This window comes from Schistocerca piceifrons, chromosome 3, assembly GCF_021461385.2.
Source record: "Schistocerca piceifrons isolate TAMUIC-IGC-003096 chromosome 3, iqSchPice1.1, whole genome shotgun sequence".
Taxonomy (NCBI): domain Eukaryota; kingdom Metazoa; phylum Arthropoda; class Insecta; order Orthoptera; family Acrididae; genus Schistocerca; species Schistocerca piceifrons.
Genome location: NC_060140.1, coordinates 70,346,039 through 70,370,051, shown reverse-complemented (window position 1 = coordinate 70,370,051; position 24,013 = coordinate 70,346,039). Strand labels below are relative to the sequence as shown.

Sequence of the window (24,013 nt, the reverse complement as noted above, 5' to 3'; positions counted from 1 at the left end):
ACTCGAGTAAAAATTTTATGCGATAAGAAAGGACATAAAGAATAAATACAATCACGCTAGTTTTATCGGCAGTCTGATGTGTCCTTTCTTCGCTAAAATTCTACTGTTCTGGACGAATTAAAAATATCTAACCATACTGAAGAAAGCTGACATTACACTGAAAAGACAATATAAGAGAAACCAGAGCGCGTACGGACGCTCATGTACAGTAGTCTTTTCCCCTTGCAGCATTTGCGAGTGGGACTGGAAGGAGAATGACTAGCAGAGGTACAAGCTACACTTCAACATACACCGCTGTAGAATGTAAGTAGATGTAGAATACAACATCATAACTGAATATGTTAATAGGTGCAACGACAATCCTATATACTATTTCTCGTCACACAAAACACGTGTTCTGCAGAAAAACTAGTTGCCGGGTGCCCCCCCACAAACTTTCGCAGACAAGAACATTTACTTGGCCTGAATTAGCCATGAAAAAACGAAAATCGCCAGACGTAATCGCTCGAGCCTGTTTCGCACTTATATATACTTACGGCACGCAATGGCACCCGTTTGACCTCTGCGGCTGACATCGACTGAACGCCAGTTAAGTATAAAGTGAGTTGTTTCACCGCTTCCAGTAGTTAAGGAATTGAAACTTGCAAAATAGGGTATGTCTGAATGCGGATATTTTAGGTCTTTGCTGAATGGGGCTCCATCATACTCATTTCATTCTGAGTGATCCTCGCAGCAATGCATTTCCACACGGGTTCTTCAAGGGCGGCTTAAAGAACTGGTTGAAAATGAATCTGTTCTTACAACGAAATGCGCTGAACAGCTCGCTCTTACTGCACCAACGCTGACAAACGGAAGGAATCTCACCATATGAGGCGCTGAGAACCATAAGGGACTAAAGAACACCGCCATAAGGCCACAAATGACGGAATATTAAACTAGTGAGACAGCTTTTCGTGAATGTTCACGAATATACAGGGTGGTTCGTTGATCGTGACCTAGCAAAATATCTCACGAAATAAGCGTCAAACGAAAAAACTACAAAGAATGAAACTTGTCTAGCATGAAGGGGGAAACCAGATGGCGCTTTGGTTGGCCAGCTAGATGGCGCTGCCATTGGTCAAACGGATATCAACTGCGTTTTTTAAAAATAGGAACCCCCATTTTTTATTACACATTCGTGTAGTACGTAAAGAAATATGAATGTTTTAGTAGGATCACTTTTTTCGCTTTGTGATAGATGGCGATGTAATAGTCACAAACATATGGCTCACAATTTTAGTAGAACAGTTGGTAACAGGTGGGTTTTTAAATTAAAATACAGAACGTAGGTCCGTTTGAACATTTTATTTCGTTTGTTCCATTGTGATACATGCACCTTTGTGAACATATTTCTGAGAATGCATGCTGTTAAAGCGTGATCACCTCTAAATACCACATTCATGTAATAAATGCTCAAAAAGATGTCCGTCAACCTCAATGCATTTGGCAATACGTGTAAAGACTTTCCTCTCAACAGCGAGTAGTTCGCCTTCCGTAATGTTCACACATGCATTGACAATGCGGTGACACATGTTGTCAGGCGTTGTCGGTGGATCACGATAGCAAATATCCAACTTTCCCCACAGAATGAAATCCGGGGACGTCAGATCCGGTGAACGTGCGGGCCATGGTATGGTGCTCCGACGACCAATCCACCTGTCATGAAATATGCTATTGAATACCGCTTCAAACGCACGCGAGCTATGTGCCGGACATCCACCATGTTGGAAGTACATCGCTATTTCGTCATGCAGTGAAACATCTTGTAGTAACATCGGTAGAACATTACGTAGGAAATCAGCATACATTGCAACACTTAGATTGCCATCGATAAAATGTGGGCCCATTATCCTTCCTCCCATAATGCCGCACCTTACATTAACCCGTCAAGTTCGCTGATGTTCCTCTTGTCGCAGCCATCGTGGATTTTCCGTTGCCCAATAATGCATATTATGCCGGTTTACGTTACCGCTGTTGGTGAATGATGCTTCGTCGCTAAACAGAAAGCGTGGAAAAAAATCTGTCATCGTCCCGTAATTTCTCTTGTGCCCAGTGGCAGAACTATACACGACGTTCAAAGTCGTCGCCATGCAATTCATGGTGCAAAGAAATATGGTACGGGTGCAATCGATGTTGATGTAGCATTCTCAACACCGACGTTTTTGAGATTCCCGATTCTCGCGCAGTTTGTCTGCTACTCATGTGCGGATTAGCCGCGACAGCGGCTAAAACACCTACTTGGGCATCATCATTTGTTGCAGGTCGTGGTTGGCGTTTCACATGTGGCTGAACACTTCCTGTTTCCTTAAATAACGTAACTATCCGGCGAACGGTCCGGACACTTGGATAATGTCGTGCAGGATACCGAGCAGCATACATAGCACACGCCCGTTGGGCACATCTAGCGGGCCAACCATAGCGCCATCTGGTTTCCCCCGTCAAGTTTCGTTCTTTGACGTTTATTTCGTGAGATATTTGGCCCGGTCACGATCAATGGACCACCCTGTATTGTGGGCCTACTCTACACATAAACCTGACTCACCATAAAGTCAACAGATGTCAAAGGCATGAATAAATACTAGTCTCGAAATCGACGATGATGTGCTTTAGGCCTTTATGGTTCTCAGCGTCTCATATATAGTCTTCAGTCAGATCTGTTTTAAGTATATATCGAGAATATTTTTCGTAAATCTAGTTGCCCGGGCCAGATTCGAATAGTGTCCGCTTTTTTCTCAATTACAAGCCTAATATTTCACCACTGCGGTGTTTCCCGTCAAGTTCTGCGAGTAATATAATTCAATCCAATTTTTTGCTTTTGTTTCCTGCCTCCACATTGAAGCTACGTGTCTATCGCCACTCCACTAATCAACAGATGTTTTGATGTACTCTAAAAATGATTCAAGTGGCTCTGTGCACTATGAGACTTAACATCTGAGGTCATCAGTCCCCTATACTTAGAACTGCTTAAACCTAACTAACCTAAGGACATCACACACATCCATGCCCGAGGCAGGATTCGAACCTGCGACCGCAGCAGCAGCGCGGTTCCGGACTGAAGCGCCCAGAACAGCTCGTCCATAGCGGCCAGCGATGTACTCTAAAACAAAGCTTAAGTGCATTAGTAATATCAAAGCCTTTCCATTAATTTCAAATTTAAGTTCTAGTGATAGTTTTTATTTATATTTCATTGCTAGTCCTACTGTTGAAGGCGGCTGAATGATGGGTTGCACGCGTAGTCAGCGTTAGGTTTCAAATAGTATTATACTGTTTTTGGCAAAATTTTTCAATCGCAACGTCTCTTTCCAGACCTTTACACTTCTAATCGTAATATACGTTTCTCTTTTCAGTCAACGTCAGCCGACTTTTCTGCACTCCCTTACAGGGGTATCTTGTGAAGAAAAAAGTGTACTGTAGCCACGCAGTGTGAGTTTTCTCACAAAAAATCTCCCTAATAGAGAACAGCTGAACTGTTTCAGCAACAAGAGGGGTAAAGTTCGAAGGACTGGTAGCTCGCTTTAATTCCACGCATCAATAAAAATATGACTTTGCTCACGAATTCTTGTTGAACCAAATCCGACGATTTAAGATCCACGTTTGGAAAAAAAATGCAGCATTACGACTTAATTTCCCTATTGGAAGAAGAGTACTAAGCAGCGATCTTGTGCCCTAGATTATAGGCGTCTTCATTTCTCGTGGTGGAGGCACACATTCACTGCACCGCAATGGAAGTCTTTGGATAAAAATATTTTCTAAATACATATGGCTACACACAAGGTCCGCCATTACGTAAAATCTGAAGGACGGCTAAATTACACACCAAAAGAAGGATGACCAAAATTCCGAATGAAAGGTGCTTGCTGCTGGACTAAAATGTCAACCACGTAGCTTAGGAAATACTCATCGAATTAGAGGCGTGCGAGCAATACGAGTTAGCGGTCGACGGTCAGTTTGTTACAGTGTCTTTTCCTGACTTCTCATGTCCATGTGAAGACACAGCATAGACGCCACGTGTGCCGATTGGAATCTCTCAGGTTGCTTGGAAATCGGAAAGCACACGCGGAATTATAACATTTCAGCTGATAAAGACATAGCTGAGCAACATCTATTTCACAAAACGTATGGTGGCAGCGGTGACCAACCGGCATACACTACCAACTGTCGCGTTTTAACGTACACACGAAATAGACCAGGTTAGATCGTTCGTTACTTCTATGTTGTGGCCTCATATTAATCTAGGGGAATATTGGTTCAAATGGCTCTGAGCACTATGGGACTTAACTGCTGAGGTCATCAGTCCCCTAGAACTTAGAACTACTTAAACCTATCCAACTTAAGGACGTCATAGACATCCATGCCCGAGGCAGGATTCGAACCTGCGACCGTAGGGGTCGCGCGGTTCCAGACTGTAGCGAGGGGAATATTGCCTGCATGTAAAAAGCCACTCGCACAGCAACTTCGGTAACTGATAAACAGCAGGTGTCCATACAATCTGCTGAATAAGATAGTCTAAATAGAATCTGCTGAATAACGTAGTCTAAATAGAAGTTTTATTATGTTTTTAACAAACGGTTTGACCAAGTGGTCTAGACTACGTTGTCCACACATTTTCACTATGCAGATCGCTATAGTGTCTCCACGATAACGTAATAGCGTCTTTTAGTTAAGTTGGCGAGTCAGATTACAGGTCTTATTAAGGCCGGACTATATGATCACGAGGACAGCATCGCAAACAATAAGCATATTCAAACCAGTCTTTCTTCGAGCACTGCGTTACTTGAGAGGAAGACTTTCTCTGCGCGACGGCAATGATAATACTATCGATGACAGTACTGCTAAAACAGAAGTACTAAACACAGCCTACCAAAATTCCTTCACCAAAGAAGACGAAGTGAATATTTCAGAATTCGAATAATGAACAGCTGCTACCACGAGTAACCTAAAAGTAGTATCGAAATAAATAACTAAACAAAAGGAAGTCTTCTGCTCCACACTGTATACCAATTAGGCTCCTTTCAGAGTATGTTGATGCAGTAGCTCCATACTTAACAATCATATACAATCGCTCGCTCGATGAAAGATCCGTACCAAAAGACTGGAAAGTTGCACAGATCACACCAGTATTCAAGAAAGGTAGTAGGAGTAATCCACTAAATTACAGGCCCATATCATTAACGTCAATATGCACATCGTTCTTGTGAAACAAGACTAGGTCTTTACTGACACGAAGTGCTGAGTGCTACTCACAAGGGATTTCAAATTGATTCCATTTTTCTAGATTTCCAGAAGGCTTTGGACAGTGTACCTCACAAGCGGGTCGTAGTCATATTGATTGCTTGTGGAATTTTGTCTCAGTTATGTGACTGGATTCGTGTTTTGCTGTCAGAGATGTCACAGTTTGTAGTAATTAACGGGAAGTTACCGAGTAAAACAGAAGTGATTTCTGGTTCCCCAAGGTAGTATTACAGGCCCTCTGCTGTTCCGTATCTATATACGATTTAGGAGAAAATGTAAGCAGCTGTCTTAGGTTGCAGATGATGCTGTCGTTTATCGTATAGTAAAGTCATAATAATTTCAAAAGAAATTGCAAAACGATTTAGAAAAGATATCCGAATGTTGCGAAAATTGGCAACTGACCGTAAATAATAAATAACAAAAAGTGTGAGGTCATTCACATGAGTGCTAAAACGGATCTGTTAAACCTGGGTTACACGATAACTTAATAAAATCTAAAGGCCGTAAATTCAACTAAATACCTAGTAATTGCAATTAGAACAATTTAATTTGGAAACAAGTGTTGTGGAGAACACAAACAAAAGACTGACATTTATTTGTAGAATACTTAGAAAATGTAAAAGATCTAATAAAGAGACTGCCTAGCACAACGCTTATACGTCCTCTTCTGGAGTACTGCTGCGTGGTGTGGGATCATTACCAGACAGGGTTAATAGAGTACATCGAGAAAGTACAAAGAAGAGCAGCACGTTTGGTATTATGGCGAAATACGGCGAGAGTGTCACGGACATGATACAGGATTTGGAGTGGACACCATTAAAACAAAGGCGTTTTCCGTTGCGGTGGAATTTGCTCACGAAATTTCAGTCAGCATCTTTCTATTCCGAATGCGAAAATATTTTGTTGACGTCGACCTACATAGGGAGAACAACGATCATTACAATAAAAGAGGGGAGTCAGAACTCGCACGGAAAGATATAGGTGTTCGTTTTTCCGCGCGCTGGTAGAGAGTGGAATAATAGAGGTGGTTTGGTGAACCCTCTGCCAGGCTCTTAAGTAAGATTTTCAGAGTAGATAATGAAGACGCCCGTCTAATTACCTTGACCTTCAAAAGGTCAAAGTCACTAAAATAGAGTTTCAAAGTTTCGTTTCTTCGAGTAGTTGGCAAAAATGAACCCCCAAACAGCTGCTCCAAATTATAGTAAATTCTGGTTGAAGTCACTTTTAAGCTTTAATGCACGATACTGCTTTTACGTACTGCTGGGACAAGCTATACACGTGGTAGCGTCAGCCGTGTAACGCCAGGAATGCAGAGCCTGCGGCTGCCGTAATTAATCTCCGCGCTCCACGTTCCTCTGAAGAGCGCACATGCCCGGCCAGAGAGGGACCGGCGTTAAGTGGAGGCAGCAGTGGGCGGCGCCTCGGGCGGGCTGCAATCAAGCCACTGACTCAGCACTCACTGTGGCCTGGCCCGGACGCCCTCACGGCACGGTGCTGGGGCCCCAGCTGCTGGCACTGCCGCTGGCAGCGCCACACTACACCACACACACACACACACACACACACACACACACACACAGGAAAAAGGCGAGGGAGAGTGCGAACTGCTCCAGGAAGCACACTTACAACGCAAACCTGTATATAGGTCTATTGGTCTTCAGTTCAAAATGGTTCAAATGGCTCTGAGCACTATGGGACTTAACATCTGAGGTCATCAGTCCCCTAGAACTTAGAACTACTTAAATCTAACTAATCTAAGGACATCACACACATCCATGCCCGAGACAGGATTCGAACCTGCGACCGTAGCGGTCGTGCGGTTCCAGACTGAAGCGCCTAGAACCGCTCAGCCACAACGGCCGGCGGACTTCAGTCGAAAGCCAGTATGATGCAGCTGTCTACGATAGTTCATCCTATGGCAGTCTCATGATCTCTGCATAACTACTGCACCTTATATCCACTTCAACCTGCTAACTGTCGTAGACACACTACAATTCCCACCCCTCCCCCTCCCTCCCACCAATCCCCTTCCACACACACACATTTCTCTATCCATCAAATTAACAGTCACTAGGGGTCTGCATGGATGAGGATATCTATAGTAGTCATTGATCTGGTGAATGAAAGTCCACGTCCCACATGATACACTAACGGACAAAATCGGAACACCGAAAAATAATTAATAAGAAATAGACACAGGAGTTCGACAAGGGGATATACGGTCCCCAGCGCTCTTCAATTGTGCTCTTGAAAAAATTGTTAGAGAATGGAGAAAAGCAGGTGCACCAGCACACAGACTGGGACCAAGACGTAAGGGCATAGAATTAGACTGTTTAGCATTTGCTGATGACTTGGCACTGATCGCACAAGACATTACCGATGCACAGAAACAGCTAGAATTATTACAAGAGCAGGCAGCAAAAATAGGATTACAAATTTCATTTGAAAAAACAAAAGTTATGAGTGGCATCAAAGATCTGATCTGATCTCAAAATTTGTAATAACTACATCTCTCGAGTGAAATAATTTAAACATTTAGGTGAATGGATTCCAGAAAATTGTAATGAAAAGAAATCTGACAGATCAAGAGTCCAGAAAATGGAGACGGCGTTAAAGGTATCAAAAAACATTTACAACAAAAAGAGTCACGTGGAACTGCAAAATACGACACTACACAACAGTAATTAAACCCGAAGCTCTCTAAGCATGTGAGACACTAAAGCTTCAACACAGAACACTAAGAGGAATTAGAAGTAAAAGAACATAACATAATGAGGAAAATCCTAGGACCAAGAACTAAAGATAGTGTGCATTATCCAAAACCCAATTGAGAAATATATAAAAATATCTCCAAAATAACAGACAATGCGTATGAGAAGAATCCAATTCATGGGGCCTTTAGAAAGAATGGACTCAAACAGGTTAACGCACAAAATCCATACATTTTGAAAGAACAAAACTACAAGACCGAACTGGTATAAACAGACAAAAAAAGACCTGAGAGAATTAGGGTCTCCAAATCTACATGATAGAAATGAAATAAGAAAAATCACAAACACACGGGGTTTTGAGGAAGAAGAGAGAAAAACTAACCGACATACGTGGTCTACGCAACGAAAGCTAGCCCATTCGTTGTTTATGAAGGAATACTGGGCGAAAAGGAAGGCCAACAAATGTTGATTACGCGTGGTCCTAAGTGATCCATCCGCGAAGAAGAAGAATTAATAAGGGTAATGAAATTTCGGGAATACATTGTCTAGGTAACACCAAGTGATTAACAGAATGAGATTTTCACTCTGCAGCGGAGTGTGCGCTGATATGAACCTTTCGTGGCAGATTAAAACTGTGTGCCGGACCGAGACTTGAACTCGGGACCTTTGCCTTGCGCGGGCATGTACTCTACTCAAGCACGACTCACGCCCCATCCTCACAGCTTTACTTCCGCCAGTAGGAAAGTAGGAGACGAGGTACTGGCGCAAGAAAACCTATGAGGACGGGGCGTGAGTCGTGCTTGGGTAGCTCAGTTGGTAGAGCATTTGCCCGCGAAAGGCAAAGGTCCCGAGTTCGAGTCTCGGTCCGGCACACAGTTTTAATCTGCCAGTAAGTTTCAACCAACATTGTAAGATCACAGGATAATGTACGCGCGAGATAAGTCATGGCAAATATGAAATGCTGGTACATTAATAACCGGTCTTAGCAATCAGAATGTTGAACGCAAGCATGCAAACGTGCGTGTACTGTGTTGTGCAGGTGCCGGATGTCATTTTGTGGAAGTGTGTTCCGTATCTGTTGCACTTGGTCGGTTAATACAGGGACTTAATGCTGGTTTTGAATGACGCTGGAGTTGCCGTCAGATGACGTAAGGTAGGTCCTCGGTTGGAGACAGATCTGGTGATCGAACAGGTGAAAGCAACGTGTCACTATGTAGAGCATCTTGAGTTACAATAGCGGTGTGTCGGCGAGTGTTATCCTGTTGAAAAATCCTAGAACGCTGTTCATGGATGGCAGCAGAACAGGCCGAGTCACCAGATTAACATACAAATTTGCAGTCAGGGCGAGGGGAGAACAACGAGACTATTTCTCTTGTCCTACGAAATCGCACCCCAGACCTCGACTCCGGATGTAGATCCTCTGTTTCTAGCAAGCAGACTCGTTGTTTGCAGGCCCTCAGTTCGCCTCCTTTGAACAAACATACGGCCATCACGGTCACAGAGGCAGAACCAGCTTTAACGAGAAAACACTGCCAACCTCCACCCTACCCTGGTACGAGCTCTTGCTTGACACCACTGAAGTCGCAGATAACGGTGGTTTGTGGGCTGTGGAACGCACGCAACAGAGTTCTCCTTTAAGTAACCGATTCGTCACAGTTCGTTGTATCATTGTGGTCGCTGCTCAGGTTGTTGCTGCAGATGTAATACGATGCGCCAGAGCCACATGCCGAACAAGATGGTGTTCCCTCTCATTAGTGTCACGTGACCGGCCAGAGCCCGATCATCTAGCGAGCGTACATTTTCTTGACCACCGCTGCTGGCAGTCATGTACAGTAGCTATGTTCCTGCCAAGTCGCCCTGTAATGTCGCAGACCAAACATCTAACTTCTCGTAGCCTTATTACACGTCCTCGTGTACACTCAGTGAGGTGTTGATAATGGCGTCTTTGTCGCCTAAAGGGAATTCTCGACTAACATCAACTCACCACGTCCCGGCTCAAGGGTAACTAACGTTCACGACCGTTACAGTGTGTATTTAAAGCAAACCTGATTTGCATCACCACAACGGCGCTACTCTTATGCGACTAGGGCGAAACTTGAGTAGACATCTTTCAGGTGTAGAGACACGTCTACGAACTTTCGTTTATGTCTCCCAAGCTGTTCTTGGTGTTGTGTTTTTTTTCCGTCAGTGATATCAGCACTTATAATTACTTTAAAGAGTGGTTTCTATTTGAATTCCGTACTACAATATTGGCCATTAAAATTGCTACACCACGAAGATGACGTGCTACAGACGCGAAATTTAACCGACAGGAAGAAGATTCTGTGATATGCAAATGATTAGCTTTTCAGAGCATTCACCCAAAGTTGGCTCTGGTGGCGACACCTACAACGTGCTGTTATGAGGAAAGTTTACAATCGATTTCCCATACACAAACAGCAGTTGACCGGCGTTGCCTGGTGAAACGTTGTTGTGATGCCTCGTGTAAGGAGGAGAAATGCGTACCATCACGTTTCCGACTTTGATAAAGGTCGGATTGTAGCCAATCGCGATTGCGGTTTATCGTATTGCGAAATTGCTGCTCGCGTTGGTCGAGATCCAATGACTGTTAGCAGAATATGGAATCGGTGGGTTCAGGAGGGTAATACGGAACGCCGTGCTGGATCCCAACGGCCTCGTATCACTAGCAGTCGAGATGACAGGCATCTTATCCTCATGGCTCTAACGGATCCTGCAGCCACTTCTCGATCCCTGAGTCAACAGATGAGGAAGTTTGCAAGACAACAACCATCTGCACGAACTGTTCGACGTTTGCAGCAGCATGGACTATCAACTCGGAGACGGTGGCTGCGGTTACCCTCGACGCTGCATCACAGACCTGCGATGGTGTACTCAACGACGAACCTGGGTGCACGAATGGCAAAAAGTCATTTTTTGGGATGAATCCAGGTTCTGTTTACAGCATTATGATGATCGCATCCGTGTTTGGCGACATCGCGGTGAACGCACATTGGAAGCGCGTATTCGTCATCGCCATATTGGCGTATCACCCGGCGTGATGGTATGGGGTGCCACTGGTTACACGTCTCGGTCACCTCTTGTTCGCATTGCCGGCACTTTGAACAGTGGACGTTACATTCCAGATGTGTTACGACGTGTGGCCTTACCCCTCATGCGATACCTGCGAAACCCTACATTTCAATACGATAATGCGCGACCGCATGTTGCAGGTCCTATACGGGCCATTCTGGATACAGAAAATGTTCGACTCTTGCCCTGGCCAGCACATTCTCCTGATCTCTCACCAATTGAAAACGTCTGGTCAATGGTGGCCGAGCAACTGGCTCGTTGCAATACGCCGGTCACTATTGTTGATGAACTGTGGTATCGTGTTGAAACTGCTTGGGCAGCTGCACCTGTACACGCCATCCAAGCTCAGTTTGACTCAATGCCCAGGCGTATCAAGGCCGTTATTACGGCCAGAGGTGGTTGTTCTGGGTACTGATTTCTCAGAATCTATGCACCCAAATTGCGTGAAAATGTAATCACATGTCAGTTCTAGTGTAATATATTTTTCCAATGAATGCCCGTTTATCATTTGCATTCCTTCTTGGTGTAGCAATTTTAATGGCTAGTAGTGTATATTATTGACGTAGCTGACTTCAGTTCGGGAAAACCCTCGGTGCAGTCGTCCACAGTGACAGGGAATTTTAATGATACAACTGTACAGACAGAGCTCGTGACGACCTCCTAGGTGCCTGCAGGCCGGCAATCCATTTGATATTCTCAGATTCCGAGTTGCCTATTATCGAGCGCAAAAGCAGCATTGTAGTGGGGAAAGATCAGCAACGTAGCCTGCCTGCAGGCGCCTTTGACTAGCGTCAAGAAATTTCGTCGAATGGTGTTGAAAGGTCCCTAGTGGTCCCAAACTGTACACGAGAACTAATGGTCGCGCTGCGCTGCAAACGGGTGGGATCTCGTTCGATAGTGACGCAGGCTCACAGTGTCTTCATCTGAAGGTTGAAACGCCTGAAAGTGGCACCGGTGACAAAGGTTGTTAACAACATCTTGCTGTTGCTCGCCGCACTCGACTGCGAAATGTCAATCAACGCCCCAGGGAAAGGAGCGGTTTTACTGACGCCATTTATGCCCCTCCCTGGGGCCTTTTCGTGCCGATTCTGAGCAACGGTGTGTCTTGGATGTTTTCCTCTGCCACTCACAAGGAAACCACCCAATTTCAACGCTGGTTCTGACATTCATCGCAGAAGTGCCTGATATCCTTTAAGTATTTGTTTAAAGGGTTGGTAAAAATTTCTAGAATTATTTTTGGTGAAATTTTCTATTTCAATAAGCTGACAATTTTCAAAGTTCCTTTTGATTTTCCGGATTATTTTTCATGTTTCTTCTCTTTGTTGTCTGAATTGTTCAAGGTCTTCCTCTTTTTTCGAACATCTCCATTTTTTCCATTTTTAAGCTCTTTGTATTAGTGCTTCTTCACACTCCTCATTCCACCATGTCTTCTTTTAATTCTTGGCTAATCCTAAAGTTTTCTCTGCTGCTTGAGTTATTTTCATCTGGAGTTCACGACAATCACCTTCTTTACTTGTCTCAATTTCTTCTCTAAATTTTTCTATATTTTGTTTTGTAATATTGGCTGTACTGGTGTTGTGTATGATCACTTTCTTGGTCGCCTAGAAAAAAATGTAAGGATCTGGAATTCGGAGCTAAAAAAATAATCACAAAATTGAACCAATAACTCTGGGAAGGAAAACCAATCGAATTAAGGTAAACTTCTTGGCTTTTGCGGATGATTTCGCAATACTTTCAGAAAACCTGACAGAAGCAGTTATTCAAATAAACATTCTGGAAAAATTTGCAAACAGAACTGGTCTCAAAATTTCAGCTGAAAAACAAAATTCATGACAAATATAAAAAATGCACCAAACTGCATAGAAACACAAATAGGCAAAATAGAGCGAGTAAATAAATTTAAATATCTTGGAGAAACTATACAACAGAATTGACTAGAAAAATCTGCAATAGATGTAAGAGTTAACAGAATGGAAAGAGCATATGGTTCGACCAAAAATATTTACAACAAGAAATGTATATCTAGAAAAACAAAACTAAAACACTACACCACAGTGGTACGACCAGAATGTTTATATGGATCTGAATGCCTAACGATGAACTGTAAGATGGACAAACTAGAGGTACTGGAAAGAAGGATTATTAGAAAAATAATGGGTGCAATGAAAACTGCAGATGGTTGGAATATAAGAAGTAGTGAGGAGATCTACAAAAATATAGAGAAAATATCTGAAGTAATGACCAAACGAAGATTAACCTTTTTTGGACATCACTACCGAATGGATGGAAATAGACTAACAAAACAAATACTACTATATTTCTGGAAGAAGACATCGACAATAGCATGGATTACAGAAGTAAGGAAAGATCTTGAAAGAAACAACATCAAAGAATCAGAAATAGGACAAAGAAACCGTTTTAAAAACAAAATACTAAATTTCGAAGGCTTTCAAAGCAGAAGAAATAAAAAAATCGGGAACAACATGGACAGAAGAAAGGAAGAGACTTCATGGGGAGAAAATGAGGGAATACTGGAAAAATAGGGAACAACAACAAAGGAGGAAGAAGAGGAACTGAAGTAGTTAACGTGATCCTAGTTAGACAATACGATTGCAAAAAAAAGGAGGGGGTGTGGTGATCTTCCGGACGCGTGCTTCGTCCACGGCGACAGTGGGCAGAATTATGGTGAAATTTAAGCCAAACGTGACATTAACCTACCTTACACACCAGGTGAACTTCTGAGCTGTGGTGTCAGTTGTTTTCATAGCATAGATGATAGCGCACGACATTGCTCAGCCTTTGGCTCGGGTTCGACCCTTACTACCGTCCCAGGTCCATTTTTCGTATCGCTGGTATTCGGTTTTAGGAAACCTATCTAAGAACAAATTTGGCGACATCACTTGAATTTGCGCGTGTCACGGCCTGGCTGGCTAACTTCAATACTAATTAACTCTAAATGGCGCAAACGTATAGAATTTTTTTCGTATCAATTATTTCCCAGCACAACCTACCCTGCAATACAAACAACCTTTTCAGACTGCTGCTGGCCACCCTCCATATAGAGCGTGCCCCGGGAGAAAGGTCAGTACTCAGAGACATGACAGGAACGACCATTCGAAGCAAAAAGTCCAGTAAACATGGGTTTTACAATGCGTACCTTAACAGGTAAGAGCGCTTGTTCACCCTCGCTACTGTGGAGCATCTCTTCTATTGCGCACGTTGCGGCGGCAAGGTAACGTTCGTCCATTACCTGCACCTACCTCTGAACTCATTGCAGCACATCGCCTATGGGAAAGCCGAGCGTACTGCATCTCGCACCGCTGCATACAACGTAACTATTCTAAGAATCGGGAAAAGGTCTTAATTTTGAATAAAATGTGGAAATACTGGAAAAACTTGGGCATATTCTGAACCTTGATAAAGTACACGCTCACTGCCAAGCCCGTGCTAATCTTAACACAAGTCACGCACAAACTCACGTTAGCAAGTTTACGCTAACTTATTTCCCGAAATCTGAACAGCAACTAAGCACGGACTGTTCTTAAATGTAAATGCTCGTCATACTATTAAGTTTATCGGTGTCTAATGCACTCAAGTCTTTAGTCACAGATCTGCTCAGTATGCCACGCGGAATTACTGCTTTTTCTCATGCACAAAATTACTTAAAAATCTGTACTTTCTAAAAAAAAAAAACACACCGGAATAAATATGCCTTCACTTTAAAACACCTCTGAAACATGCAGCACAACTAAAAAAAACCGGCAAATTATAACTTCCTTCGGAGCTCACACCACACACGACCGTACCATTGAAATGCTCAGACTCCTTTAGACTGCTGTAAGTATTCTATATCTCCAAGAGAAAAGACATGCGAAGAATACTTCGTTCTGACTGGTCAGTTTTCTTTAAGGCCAATAGAAATACGTTATCCTCCCACGTTAGTCCGCGCTTTTCATGACTATCCAATCAACAAATAACACACTTTCGAACTATACTTTTTCCCGAAATAAATATTTAACATTCTGATATTTTGTTTATACTTTAAATTATTAACAATTTTCCTGTGCACTCGAATTAGCTTTCCTTTTACCATAAACTTACTTGACATATTATGATACAAAATTCCCCGTCGTCAGTATTCACACTATCTTAAAAGTTCCTCACACTAGTTCATCAGTAGAACAATGATCTACATACTTACTTTAAACCACATTCACGCATCATTCATACTACTAAGAGCATATACAAAATTGCACGTACATAAATAAACAAAAAAGCCTTCAAGAAATAAACAGAACAATTCACATAAACATTCTCTTGACCTGTTTCTTGATTGTGTCTGTGCACTACTGGACACTGGTGGTCAAAATTCTTAACTACATTATAGTTCTCTCCGTTTAGTCCTGTCCGCTACTGTCCTCTAACAGATGAAAATTAGAAACTACGTACTCGACTGAACCCGCTTTAGACCATCTGTCACTGTGCACGCGAGTCATTCTCCCTCGCCGTGCTCGTAGGTCTAAGATGTGCATTTTATGGCCCACGTTTACTGGGCATTTTTTTTTCTTTTTTCGGTCCACACGAGCTCCTCCCAAAATATGGGAAGCAAAGAGCTTGCAGCAGAAGAGGAGTGTTTCTCAGCATCGAAGATGAACAACTTCTCACAGCTCTTAAGGTATTCATTTTAGTGCCCATGTTTACTGGGAAATTTTTTCTGGTTTTGGTTCATACTACCGCCTCACAAAATATGGAAAACAGAGAGCTTGCAGTAGAAGAGATTTGCTTCATACTATAGGAGATGAACAAGTGCTCATAGCTCTTAAGATATGCATTTTAGAGCCCATGTTTTTTATACAGTTTTGCTTCGAATGATTGTATCTGCAATATCCCTGAATTTTGACGACATCTCCTGGGACACCCTGTGTATGACGCTCCCTTAACACTTCCTTGCGGTACGACGTAAGGTATTTTAACAGGTTAAGATTTGTTTAAAGGACATCATTACGCGGCAGTGCGGAATTGTATAGAACGATATCAACTAGAAAAGGAGTATGACATAACCGTTGGCGCCGGTTCGTTATTCAATGTAAAATTTTCTGAAACACGGATGATCACAAATAAAGTAACCTTTTAGGAAACCGCTTACCACAGGCGGTGGACAATTAAGGTTTTGATGTAACATTAGAACCGCCCGACTGGCTGAATACAATGTGCGAAGTGGACACTGTTCGGACTCTACTGATACTGCCTCGTTCCATGTTCATGCGATGCCCACACACTAGTTGCAACCCACGCCCTGACGCGCACTTTATGAGTGCGCGCGTTGGATCGATCAACAGCTTCCTCTCTTGTGTATTCCTATTTATAGCCACCGAGAAGTGCCATGCGAGGTCTTTCGACTTCGCATTCGAATTTTTAAACTAACATTGCGAAGTATCTTTTCCCTTCCGACAGGGGACGGTTGTCGGATGAGTAATCGTGCGGTCCATGTTTCTACTACGAGAGAATTTTTACGAGCTGTAAAACACACTGGAGTCTGACCGGTTGGCGTACTAGGTGGAACAAGGATCCCTAGAATTTTTTTAAAAAAAATTGTGTTGTTTAACTAATACACTTACTGCCCCATTAAGTGTACGAAGGATGGCGCTATTGATATGTGACATTTTTTCACCCACTAGCCCCCCCCCCCCCCACCGCCGATTCTTTAAAAAAGTCTATGCATAAAACAGCTAATTTTTCAGGTAATTCAATGTTTCTGACATTGTATCTCCTGAACTGTTTGTCGCATAACGATTTGATATATAAGTTTGCAGGTACATTCAGTGGTATAGGTGTTAATGTTTTCAATATTTACTGTCAACAGAATTTGTAGCAAAGAGGTGATGAGTTAGAAGGCGATGCCGATTGCTGAAGTTATGCTGCATAAACAGCAAAAATTTTGTAAGTAATTTTTTTGCTTTCATTATTTTGTGCGAGGAAAAATTTCGCTCATGCTCAAATACTTGATGAATATATTATGGGTATTTTATACGCCATGAATTACGCTGCCTAGACACACACACACACACACACACACACACACACACACACACACACACAGCTTCTAACTGCAATACTTGTCGAAAGTGAAGTGATTTAAAACATTGGTGGACCAGACTAGAAGAATCTAAATTCACTACTGGGCCATTAAAATTGTAACACCAAGAAGAAACGCAGATGATGAACGGGTATTCATTGGACAAATATATTATACTAGAACTGATATGTGATTACATTTCCACGCAACTTCGGTGCATAGATCCAGAGAAATCAGAAGAACCACCTATGGCCGTAATAACGGCCTTGATACTCCTGGCCATTGAGTCAAACAGAGCTTGGATGGCGTGTACAGGTACAGTTGCTCATGAAGCTTCAACACGATGCCACAGTTCATCAAGAGTAGTGACTGGCGTATTGTGACGAGCCAGTTGCTCGGCCACCATTGACCAGACGTTTTCAATTGATGAGAGATCTGGAGAATGTGCTGGCCAGGGCAGCAGTCGAACATTTGCTGTATCCAGAAAGGCCTGTACAGGACCTGCAATATGTGGTCGTGCATTATCCTGCCGAAATGTAGGGTTTCGCAGGGATCGAATGAAGGGTTTCAGCCACGGGTCGTAACACATCTGAAATGTAACGACCACTGTTCAAAGTGCCGTCAATGCTAACAAGAGGTGACCGAGACGTGTAACCAATGGCACCCCATACCATCACGCCGGGTGATACGCCAGTATGGCGATGACGAATACACGCTTCCAATGTGTGTTCACCGCGATGTCGCCAAACACGGATGCGACTATCATGATGCTGTAAACAGAACGTGGATTCATCCGAAAAAATTACGTTTTGCCATTCGTGCATCCAGGTTCGTCGTTGAGTACACCATCGCAGGGGCTCCTGTCTGTGATGCAGCGTCAAGGGTAATCGCAGCCGTGGTCTCCGAGCTGATAGTCCATGCTGCTGAAAACATTGTCGAACTGTTCGTGCAGGTGGTTGTTGTCTTGCAAACGTCCCCATCTTTTGACTCAGGGATCGAGACGTGCCTGCACGATCCGTCACAGCCATGCGGATAAGATGCCTGTCATCTCAACTGCTAGTGATACGAGGACGTTGGGATCCAGCACGGCGTTCCGTATTACACTCCTGAACCCACCGATTCCATATTCTGCTAAGATTCGTTGGATCTCGACCAACGCGAGCAGCAATGTCGCGATACGATAAACAGCAATCGCGATAGGCTACAATCCGACCTTTATTAAAGTCGGAAACGTGATGGTACGCATTTCTCCTCCTTACACGAGGCATCACAACAACGTTTCACCAGGCAACGCCGGCCAAGTGCTGTTTGTGTATGAGAAATCGGTTTGGAAACTTTCCTCATGTCAGCACGTTGTAGGTGTCGCCACTGGCGCCAACCTCGTGTGAACGCTCTGAAAAGCTAATCATTTGCATATCACAGCATCTCCTTCCTGTCGGTTAAATTTCGCGTGTGTAGCACGTCATCTTCTTGGTGTAGCAATTTTAATGGCCAGTAGTGTTGTTGTGCATGGAGGACGATTTCGATCATTTAAGAACTGATCTCAGAAGAAACGGCTATACAGAGAGGTGAAGACCTGGAGCTTCTAGTGAAAAAGAACCAACTAAAGGGAAATTTTTCCTCCTATTTGCAAAAACAGTCACAGATTGTATCAGCAGAGTACTAAGACGACACGGTATCGGCACAGTGTTTGAACCAAAAACAAAGATGCGCGAGTATTTACACATTGCCAACGACCTACATAAGTTGGTTGCCACAGCAGAAGTATATAAAATCCGTTGCACATGCAGCCAAGTGCACACTGGAACCAAAAAAGAAAGATTAACACAGGACTTAAGGGAAAGAGGAGGAATTGTCTGGGAAACACGTATAAATCGGCAGCAGCAGATAATGCAATGGGACAAGGTAGCCACCAATTTAGTTTCTCCGACACTATGGTTTCATCAGGATCCAGTCATTACTATGTTAGGATGTAGAGAAGAGCAACAGAAATTAAAAATCACAAAAACAACTTTAACGCAAATGGTGGAGGACTGAAATTCGAGAAAGCGCGGGCCTTTGCGCCACATAAAACAAACAGTGCCAACTCTTCCCCGACACAAGCACCTTAACACATATCGGCGTGACTCCACGATCACAGGCAGCATTCTAATGTTGTCGATGTCTTCAGCAATGGAAGACTAAACGTTAGGCAGATAAATATACCTTGGACCACTGCCTAATGCACATAAACAAATCGCCAATATACGATTAGTACAAAAAATTCTTTCTTTGTCTGTGTAAATAATTTAAACTATTTCTTCGTAGCCGAAAAGGGAAAATCCTGCTAGTGTCATCACATTGCTGGCAATATAGAGCACACCAGTAACACATGAAGAACCTCGTTGCTCTGCAGGGTGATCTGTATGCCTTTGTGGTCACAAATTAAGGAACATACATCACTATTACAACCTCTCTCCGGGCACATGTACACTGGTGACCGCTTCCACCAATCGTGGCAACGTCATTTAATAGCCAGTCATCGACATCTATGGCGACAAACGCGAAAAATACTGTTTTTGTTTTTGTAAATACACTACTGACCATTGAAATCGCTACACCACTAAGATGACGTGCTACAGACGCGAAATTTAGCCGACAGGAAGAAGATGCTGTGATATGCAAATGATTAGCTTTTCAGAGCATTCACACAAGGTTGGCGTCGGTGGCGACACCTACAACGTGCTGACATGAGGAAAGTTTCCAACCGACTTCTCATACACAAATAGCACTTGACCGGCGTTGCCTGGTGAAACGTTGTTGTGATGCGTCGTGTAAGGAGGAGAAATGCGTACCATCAAGTTTCCGACTTTGATAAAGGCCGGATTGTAGCCTAACGCGATTGCGGTTTATCGTATCGCGACATTGCTGCTCGCGTTGGTCGAGATCCAATGACTGTTAGGAGAATATGGAATCGGTGGCTTCGGGAGGGTGGATCCCAACGGCCTCTTATCACTAGTAGTCGAGATGACAGGCATCTTATCCGAATGGCTGTAACGGATCGTGCAGCCACATCTCGATCCCTGAGACAAGAGACGGGGACGTTTGAAAGACAACAACCATCTGCACGAACAGTTCGACGACGTTTGCAGGAGCATGGACTATCAGCTCGGAGACCATGGCTGCGGTTACCCTTGACGCTGCATCACAGACAGGAGCGCCTGCGATGGTGTACTCAACGACGAACCTGGGTGCACGAATGGCAAAACGTCATTTTTTTTCGGATGAATCCAGGTTCTGTTTACAGCATCATGGTGGTCGCATCCGTGTTAGGCGACATCGCGGTGAACGCACATTGGAAGCGTGTATTCATCATCGCCATCACCCGGCGTGATGGTATGGGGTGCCATTGGTTACACGTCTCGGTCACGTCTTGTTCGCAATGACGGCACTTTGAACAGTGGACGTTACATTTCAGATGTGTTACGACCCGTGGCTCTACCCTTCGTTCGATCCCTGCGAAACCCTACATTTCGGCAGGATAATGCACGACCACATATTGCAGGTCCTGTACAGGCCTTTCTGGATACAGCAAATGTTCGACTGCTGCCCTGGCCAGCACATTCTCCAGATCTCTCACCAACTGAAAACGTCTGGTCAATGGTGGCCGAGCAACTGGCTCGTCACAATACGCCAGTAACTACTCTTGATGAACTGTGGTATCGTGTTGAAGCTGCATGGCCAGCTGTACCTGTACACGCCATCCAAGCTCTGTTTGCCTCAATGCCAAGGCGTATCAAGGCCGTTATTATGGCCAGAGGTGGTTGTTCTGGGAATCGGTTTCTCAGGATCTATGCACCCAAATTGCGTGAAAATTTAATCACATGTCAGTTCTAGTATATTTGTCCAATGAATACTCGTTTATCATCTACATTTCTTCTTGGTGTAGCAATTTTAATGGCCAGTAGTGCACTTAAAAAGCGTCCTTCGTTAAATCTTCGAACAGGGCAAATCCCGGTAGTGTTCCTCCGTACCCGGCTGCCCGCCCTACAAGTCCCGAATGCAGACACAGCGGCTACCCCCTCATCTAATACTTGACATAGTGGCCAGCTAGTTCAGTACCCACACGGGAAAGTCCTGTGCAGAGGGTTTGAACGAGCCACTGCAACATTACGAAAATTGCTTAAAAGTAAGGGGCGATTAAGAGCAAACGCGAAGCAGGTTTATAGAAAACTAAAATCGTCAATGGCAACTTTTTCCACGAAAATGTTTTTGAAACTTTCTTGCCAGTTTAAAACTGTGTGCTGGAGAGAAACCCGAACTCGGGACCTTTTCCTTTCGCGGGCAAGTGCTACACAAACTGAGCTACCCAAGTATGACTCAAGACTCGTCCTCACATCTTTATTTCCCCCATTACCTCATCATCTACCTTCCACACCTCACAGAAGTTATTCTACGTACTTCTATGTCTCAAGCACGTGTTGGCAGAGTGTAAGCTACATTTCAATGCGGCCTGCAGTAGTCAATTCGTCCTGCATCAGGCGACTTGCAGGAAGGAACCAAGATCAACTGTCCTGAAAATGTTACATACACACTGTTATGCCTTTTCGCCTAAAAAGTGCAAATGGTCCAAACATTGCAGCCAAACAATAGTCTCCTGTGGTACGCATTCGCGTTTACCGTGCTATCCTACATACAAACAGTATAGATACTGGTAAGGACTACCTGAAAAAGTGCCTGTCTCCAGATGAAGCAATGTTTCACATTTCTGGAAATAAGAATCGCCACAGCATTGGAATTTGACACAGGTGAACACGTTCGTGATAGTTGAAAGATTTTTTTAAAACATTTTGTGGTAAAATCTTCTAGAAAGTTATGGAATCAGCTCGTAACTGCTAATGCTCATTTATTGAGGTATCAAGGTAAATCAGTTTCGCGATAATAAATCTAATCTTCAGATCGGCTTAGCTGGATTACATTAATCCAGAAACCAATACGATCTCCCAACGTTCTATAATGGATTAAAGTAATCCAGCCAAATAAACCTAAAGATGGGATTCGTTATCGGGAAACCGGGTTATCTTGAGCTCACAATCAATGAGGATTTGCAGCTTCAAGCGGATTCTACAACATTTTAGAAGATTTTACCACAAAATACCTTTTAACTGTGCATAGCTTAAACTAAGGTTGCCCACATGAAAAACGTTTACATCCGTGATAGCCCGGAGCTTAACGTTTGGTGTGGCCGAATGCGATATAGGATGACAGGTCCATTTCTCTCGCAGAGAAAACGATAAAGGGAAACTGTTTATTTAGACATACACACACAGCTGCTGCCACCGCAGCTCCAGCTGTCCATCAGTGGTGGTGCACCTCCATATTGGATTTTGACCGTGTGGGATGTGCTGAATGACATTTCCTGACAGCAGGATGGGTCGTGGTGGCTCCCGCACTCTCCCTATTTCACGTCCTTTTTTTTTTTTGTAGGGTTACGTCGAAGATCACGTTTACACAAAAGCCAACGACACTGTTAGTCTTCGTGCACGAGTCAGTGATCTAATCAGTACTATTGGACTCATCATCGCCCAACCTTACGGGGGTAAAACGGGGGACGAAATTTTTTTTGAAAATATGTTGCTATTAAGGCAATTTTTAAGCTAGAAAACGAAAACCGGTTTTTGGTTTCTGGATCAAAAATGAAATTTAGTGCTTTAGCAACTGTGGAATTTCAACAGCTAAGTGGTAAAATAGTGGTGGGAAGTTTCTTAAAAAATAAATCATTTTTGAAGTACAGGTATTTATAGTGCATTTTTAAAGCTACACGTATGAAAACTGTAATCTTCTTGGTTATGGGAAGAAAGTTTCTATGGAAATATTACCACAAGAATTTAAAAGGCAGACCCACTCAGCTACCAGGATCGCCTTTTTTTTTTTTTTGCCAGAAGCACTTCCCGAAAAGACCATGCTTCTGTTGCCTTAATAAGTGGAAAAATTTAAAATGTGTAGCAACTTCTGCACAACATAAAAATTCGATTAAAGAAAAACAAAAGAGTCTGTGCAAATCATACAATGAGGTGACAAAAGTCATGGGATAGCGATACGCAAGTACTATATACAGATATATAAAAGGGCAGAGCATTGATGGATCTGTCATTTGTACTGAGATGACCCATCTGAAAAGGTTTCCGACGTGATTATGGGCGCACGACGGGAATTACAGACTTTGAACGCGGAATAGTAGTTGCAGCTAGACGCGTGGGACGTCCCATTAAGGAAGTTGTTAGGGAATTCAATATACCGAGATCCACAGTGTTAAGAGTATGCCGAGAATACCAAATTTCAGGCATTACCTCTCACCACGGACAACGCACCGGCCTACAGCCTTACTTAACGAAAGAGAGCAGTGGCGTTTGCATAAGGTTGTCAGTGCTAACTGACAAGCAAAACTGCATAAAATAACCGCAGAAACCGATGTGCGACGTACGACGAACGTATCCGTTACGACAACGCGGCGAAATTCGGCGTTAATGAGCTATGGCAGCAGACGACCGACGCGAGTGCCTTTGCTAACAGCCCGACATGGGCTCCAGCACCTCTCTTAGGCTCGTGGTCATATGGGTTGGACCCTAAACGACTGGAAACAGTGGCCTGGTCATATGTGTCCTTATTTCAATCGGTAAGAGCTGATGGCACGGTCCGAGAGCGGCGCAGATCTCGCGAAGCAAAGGACTCAAGTTGTCAACAAGAAACTCAAGCTGGTGGAAATTACAGAGGAATCAGTTTGCTGAACATAACATACAAAATCCTGTCAATGACCATTCTGGAAAAACTTAAACCTTACGCAGAAAACATTATTCAAGATTACCAGGCGGGATTTCGAACAAAC

At 43.5% G+C, this 24,013-nt stretch overlaps 1 protein-coding gene and 1 non-coding gene across 2 annotated transcripts in view; one reads left to right on the top strand and one right to left on the bottom strand.

The window, feature by feature from the left end:
* The window catches only part of LOC124788279, a 170,564-nt gene that overhangs the window by 131,834 nt on the left and 14,717 nt on the right, over window positions 1-24,013 (bottom strand). The window lies entirely within an intron of this gene.
* On the top strand, window positions 8,780-8,854 carry Trnas-cga. Its single transcript has one exon. It is a non-coding gene; the product is annotated as a tRNA-Ser (tRNA).